Here is a 7,506-nt window from a genome sequence, read left to right as displayed (position 1 = left end):
TCATGTCAGGTGTGAAAGTAGGACAGGAGGGCAGCACCTGATGTGGTCCTGAAGCCTGTCTGAACTCTTTTTTAGTGTATCAATAGACGGTGATTGAACAGCTTCTTCGTCAAGTCCATTCCACATGTTAACCAGTCGATGAGTATGGAAGACTGCTCTCCTCCTGCAGTCGCGGGCTTGGTCAGTTTCCAAGAATGACCACGAAGGCAGTCATCGCAATTGAAACAAGGAGGTTCTTCAAGCGAGATTTGGAGTTCCCCACGTAGGATCCGGAAGAGAGTATTCAAATCTCCTCTAGTTTGTCTGTCATCTAGTAAGAAGAGGTGTAGGTTCAATCAGCGGTCCTCATATGAGAATCATGCTTGACTTCTTACCAACCTTATAACACATCACTGAACCCGCTCAAGTATCTTTCTATCCCACTGAAGAAACGGCTTCCACACCAGTAGGTGCAACCTTACAAGTGTGGCATATACTGGAGGTGCTGGAATATTTCCAGCGTGATTTCAGCAAAAGCACGGCGAATGTCACCATTCGCACTCTGTTTGCGGCATTGGTGGATTTCATCATTAACAATTGTGATGACTGCATGCAGATTCCCAAATCGACAATGTCTGTCATAACCAGCAATTCAACACCATTTAGCCTATAGACAATGGTGGAACTTTGGTGCCTGATGTGCATTACTTCGCATTTTGCAGGATTCAGTTGCATTTGTTACTTGACAGCCCACCTTTAAAGAAGGGAAAGATCTTCCTGGAACATCGGGCGGTCATCCCCCTTGAGAGCATCACCCCAAATTTTTACATTGACTTCAAATAACAGGGCCTTTGATTGAAGATTGTCGAAAAGATCAATAAAGACAAGGAATAATACAGGACCAATTATTTCACCAATTATTGCATAATTATTTCACACCAGACAGATTCGAGATATATATATATATATATATATATATATATATATATATATATATATATATATATATATATATATATATATACATATACATATACATATACATATACATATACATATACATATACATACATATATACATATATACATATATACATATATACATATATATATATACATATATATATATACATATATATATACATATACACATATATATATACATATACATACATATATACATATATACATATATACATATATACATATATATATATACATATACATATATATATATACATATATATATATATGTATATGTATATATGTATTGTTGCGGTTGTGGAAATTCACAGAACATCATTCAGGTTCGCCAGAGATCAGTTATTTTGACAAGTATGTGTTTCAGGTTAGAATCCCCACTGATGTGTAAAGGGCTGTGAATCTTTGAGGTAGCCATTTTTCTTTCTCTACCTTTTATTTTAAAACAACACAACATCCTCATCATCAACAACAATGCCATATTCGCAACCCACCATCTCCTCCAACACGAAACAAACAGCAACCGTCATCTCCTCACCATCGACAAACAATGCCATCTTCGCAACCCAGCATCACCTACAACACGAAACAAACAGCAACCGTCATCTCCTCACCATCGACAAACAATGCCATCTTCGCAATCCAGCATCTCCTACAACACGAAACAAACAACGCCAACCATCTCCTGAACAAACAACGCGAGCCGATTTGCATAAACAGATCAAAACGAGGGCTTCCCTGAAACCAACTAGTGACGTCGGACTTGAGGTTTCCAGCGAGGCTTTCGAGGGGTGAGAGGTCGGCGGTGAAGAGTGGGCGGAGCCCCAATCTCCGGTGAGAGTTGAAGGGGCAGCTCGCCCCAACCTATAAAAGGGCGGAGCTCAACGTAGCAGAAGTCAGCAAGGTGTCGGTGACGAAGAAGTCAGAGAGCGCCAGATGAGAGTCGGAGGTCGTCGGAGAACAGCCAGAGAGCAGCAGAGGTCCTGCCAGCTGTGGTGGAGTCGAGCAAGCTGCGTCGTGGTTCGGGCGAATGGCCCCGAGACGGTCGAGCGACGCTGTGGTAGTGAACGGGTCCCAAAGAGAATCAACTAAAAGAGCAAAAACCCGTTCAGTCCTCCGAAGGGGTCACTGCTCACAATTAACGTTATGGTATGGTGGGTTGTTTTAAAACCATGAACGCCACCCAGTCAACCACGAGTTCCAGTGTCGACCGTCTAATTATGCCGTTTAATTAGAGGTCATGTGGTTACCTTAGCGGGGAGCGTGCCCTCGGCAAAGCACCAATGTTATCTCGATTAGATTTTAATTAGGGCGGCCGAGCGTTTTAACCGCCGGTGCGTGACGGCTATTTTTAGTCAAATCTGTGGTAATTACCTCCCAGTCTATCTCGGTTTGGACAATGCAAGACCAATGGAAGGAAAGGACAAACACGGACAGATTGGAAGTCAATAAATAATTTATTAATAATGAAATAAATGAATGAAAATAACTTTATATTTGCTGAGGCAAATAAAGAATGAATTTCAAAGCAAAATCAATCAAAGTGCCAGGAAAGAGACAAAGAGCAGATGCTTATTGGGAGGGGGGGTTGACTTACTTACAGCTAAACACAGACAATATTACCCAACAGATCATTCGGGGGGGGGGGGAGGGAAAGGAGAAGAATAATCTCGCTCACCAGAGAGTTGTCGTCCATGAAGTGAAAACGTCCTGAAATGTGTGCGTGCGTGCGTGCGCATCACATCCGTCGCCAGCACCCAGCCTTGCCAAGCACCCTCTCGCAAACAGCCTTGAGCACGCATCAGAGCTCGCAAAATATATGTGTGGAAACGTGTCTGTCGTAAAGAAAAAAGCTTCCCATAAGAGAGGGGATCTATTCTTCACCGTGAATGCATCACATTTAAGATCCCATTAGACATAGGGATGGGGATAATCTGAACATGCATTTAAGGAAATAACTGTCTGAGGACCTGGATGTGTGTATGCATTCATCAGACCGGATTCTGAAATCCGTAACAATACATAATATATATATATATATATATATATATATATATATATATATATATATATATATATATATATATATATAATTATTTCGCACGAGTGAATACAATGAAACACAAACAGATGAACACATGCACATGGAGAAGTTAGCATTAGGAACTCCCTTTAGATAGTAATTCTTTCTTCAACGTGGACCAAGCTGGCTGACTGAAGCAACTGATGCAGGGCAAGGGAGTGACTCTTCTGCCAGTTGATGTTATACATTTTGTGTTGGCCCAGGCCAGGGACATGGCATACAGACTGCCTTACTGTTTTGTCCTCCTAAGTCAAGCCACAGTGGAAATTCCACTTGTGACCCCAAATCTGGGTGGAGTGTCATCCTGTTCTTGCCCGGGCAAAGCTCCATCTCTGTGGAGGTCTGATGCAGATGAGACTGGTCGACTTTTTCACTCATATAAGGCCCCTTGCCTCGGACTCACAGCCCCTCAGCTGTTTATTGTCATTTCTCCACACCAGTGGGCTCCATGGTACAGTTCCTCATGGCTCCATTATCGTTACGACCACTCATCTCACTCCAACAGGTCAAAGAACCTGTTTTTTTTTTTAAAGGAAAAACAGCAAATAAAAAAATCACCAAATTGCCACAAAAGTGAGCTTTCTCCTTGTTCCAACTCTAGTATCCCCCAATCCATGATTTCACCTCAACCCCATACCTACCCAGCTGTCTACCATCATAGAAACAAACGGCAGAGGGCGTGTGATGTCCATAAATGTGGGCCTTATGTTCACAAATCAAATATTTACTTGGCTAGTCTGAACACTCACTCATTGCTGCTGGAAAGAACAAGTGGTGGAAGATAACAAAGTACAAGTCACATAGTGCATTTCACTCCCAAAGTTAAAAGCTCGAGGGATGCGATCTGAGATCACTGATGGTTCCCAGGATAGCGAACTCGCAGTATTAGTAATTTTTTGTATGCATCATCGAGGCTCGTGGAAAAGATCATGTATTGTAATTGGTAGCACTTGAAAATGTCCCTCAGAATGAAAAAATTTTTTTTTTTTAAATTAATCAAGGAAAATGAAAAAGTAATTCAAAAATGGAAAATTGAGGGAATTTTTTTTGAAAATTTAATAATTGAAAATTAACACACAGAATTGAAAAAAAAAAAGAAAATTTGAAAAATAAATAAGAAAAATTAATTCATTCATTTATTGAAAAATTTAATAAGGACAAATTTGAAAAAAATTAATTGTGAATTGCAAAAAAATAAATAATTAAATTGGGGGGGAAAAATTGAAAATTGAAAAATTAAATTTAATCTATATCTATTATTGTCAGGTCAGGTCAGATCACATCTGTGATATGCTGCAGGTACCATGTAAACCTGTACTAACCTGTTTCATATTCGGGTTGTCGACGACTAAACCGTCTCCCCCACCAGGTTTCTTGTTAAGGAGGGTGTATGGATATGGACATCCAGCAGGATAAAAAACAAAACCTGTCAAAGGATGGAGGAGCTCCTTGTGAGCCAACGGCCATCCATATCTGGTGCCCAACTGCGTCTGCGGACCTGAGTTTGAGCCCTTGTCGTTCCATTGAAATAACACGAGGTGGGTTGACTCAGCCTGTCATCCTTCCGAGATCAGTAAAATGAGTACAAGCTCACTGGGAACAGGGCCACTGCATCAGCGGCACAACCACGCTTCCAGAAAAATTATCCAACCAGCAGGCACAGGCTGCTTAAGAAACAACATAAACGATATCTCATTCCACAAATTACCATTTCAAATCCAAACGGTAATAAACATTAGTGAAATGGGACACTGCCCTCCAGCCGAAAGAGGACGAGATACTGTGCTGAAATCAAACCTGTAACTCTGTAGGTCTTTGTCATAAGATGTTATCTTGTATCCTATTTAATCACTTCCTATTACTGTTTGAATTTGGTAATTTGTGTGAATGAAAACAATCCGTATCGAATCAAATCCTGCCATTTAAAAGTACTTGAAAGTCACACACACACACACACACACACACACACACACACACACACACACACACACACACACACACACACACACACACACACACACACACACACACACACACACACACACACACACACACACACACACACACACACCTCCCCCAATACTGTGTACATATAAAGACGAAAAACGTCCATCCGTGAATTCGTTTGTAAGTAAAGCCGTCTGTGAAGCCTGTAAGTAATCCGTGAAGTCGTGTGACTACATGTCTATTAATTACGTACTGTTTTGAATGCCAGTTGCACCCTGACTTCACCATTGCAATGGACCTTTCGACCCTTTAGAAGCTGAGACCACTTCGACCTTTGAAGACCCCTTTTGAACATCCAAGACCCTTCAGACCCCAAAGACCCTGAGAGCCAAAAGACCAGAAAGACCCAGATGACACAATAGACTCCGAAGACCAAAAAGACCCCGATGACCCAAAAGACCCACAAATCCCCATAAACCAAGAGGACCCAAAAGACCTAAACATCCCTGGGGACCCAAAAGACCCCAGAGGACCAAATAGATGAAAAAACCCCCAAAAGACCTCAAGGACCCAAATAACCTAGAGGACCCAAGAGACCCTGAAAACCCAAAATACCCCAAGGACCCAAATGATCCAAGGATCCAGAGGACACAAAAAACCCAGAAGACCCCTAAGGACTTGAAAGACCCATAAGAGCCTCTAGACCCTTTAAAACCCCTTTTAGCTTTAAGACCCTTTCAGACCTTTAAGACCAATTATAACTTAAAGATCATTTCAACACTTTAGATCCCTTCACCCTTTTATACTATTTAGACCCCTATAACCTTCAGACCTTTCCACCCCTTTTAGACCCATTAGACCTTAACACCATTTAGACCCCTTACACCCTTCAGACAGATTGTACAGCTTGGACTATTGACAATTTCGACCTTGAGACAACGTCGACCTTTTGAGATGACAAATAAATTACAAATAAATCTAATACCACCAATATTTAAAAAAAATTGTAAAAAAGAAATGTTTGTATTATAATTGGTGTAAATCATTACAACACAGCAACTGACATGGTATCATTATCCTTAGTTAAAACAAGCTTGTACCTCTGTGGCAATTGGTAGTGAGGCGAGCGAGCTTAGCAAGCCGATCCACACTAATTCGCTCACCTGGAACGTAGTTCCGGGGGAGCTTATGGGATGGCACATCATCCATCTGTCCGTCCGTCCGTCCATCCATTCTTCCATCAGTCCGACTAACTGACTGAAGGGCTGTCAATCAGTCAGTCAGTCAGTCAGTCCGTCCATCCATCGGTTCATCTGTCTGTGCACAAATACTTACAGCTTATTCTCTGAAGTTAGACATATGATTTCGATGAAACTTTACCACAACCTTCATCACCCTGTGTGTACCACAGTTTGTTCATGGCATTAAAAGAAAAATCGGGCTCTAATGGGAGGGGGGTCTACGGGGTTTGCCCCCCAAAATAGGTATTTGCTTTCTTCTCAGAAACTAAACAGGCAATTCCGATAAAACTTGTTCACAACCTTCATCACCCATGATGAACCAAAGTTTATTCACAACATTAAAAACATCAGGGTCTGGGGTAGTCTACGGGGGAGTTTACGGGGGTTACCCCCTTCTCCTAAAGAGGTATTTGCTTTCTTCTCATAAATGACACACAATTATGATGACACTTGGCTACAACGTTCATCACCCATGATGTTCCCCATGATGGGGGATTGGGGGTACGCAAATTCTCTATGTAAATGTGTAATGTTTAGTGATGCCCCCAGGTGGGGGAGGGTATTACAAGTACCCACCATTTACAGTACAGTATTTCTGTCTCCACGTTTTCCAGTGCAGTCAAGTGTTTTGAATTACGCAATGAGAGGTATTGTTGAATTACACGTTTGAATAAAGAAACAACATGACACCCCCCACCCTGGGCTGCTCCAGTAGGAAGCAGGTGCTTGTATAAAGAAAAGCACAACCACCCAACAATTCCACGAATTACAACTGCAGGAATTTTGCAACAAACAAGAGAGAGAAGACTATTAATCTCACTCCATCAGTTCCTTCCTGTTTGTTTCACGATCCGTAATTAGTGCGAAGTGTAATTAATGGTTTGGTTGTGTGCGTGTTTGTTTGTAGTTTGATTCATGGATAATGGCAGTGTTCATAAATCCAATGTCAAACATAATATAAGTTTCCTTTGTACCCATTGGAAATGTAATGCATCTTTTAGGTTAAAGAAAATGAGTAAATGTACATAAGCATGCGATAAATGAACACAATTCTCCAAGGAAAGCAGATATGTTCAGACTCTCATGTTTTTCAGAGAAAAAGGAATTGTAATGTTGATGAACCTTATTGATCATCCTTTGGAGTTCTTGTTAATTGGCGACGCATGCAAAGGTCATGATCATTTCCTCCACTGCTGTTAAACGCCATCAGTTTATACTTAATCTGATATTGAGAGCTTTAACGGGAGACAGGTTAGGGAGACTAAGTGAGATGCT

This window comes from Eptatretus burgeri, chromosome 14 (genome assembly GCF_056783735.1).
Source record: "Eptatretus burgeri isolate ZD-2024b chromosome 14, Ebu_testis_v1, whole genome shotgun sequence".
Lineage (NCBI taxonomy): Eukaryota > Metazoa > Chordata > Myxini > Myxiniformes > Myxinidae > Eptatretus > Eptatretus burgeri.
The sequence above is the reverse complement of the archived record's forward strand: the minus strand, read 5'-3'. Positions refer to the sequence as shown.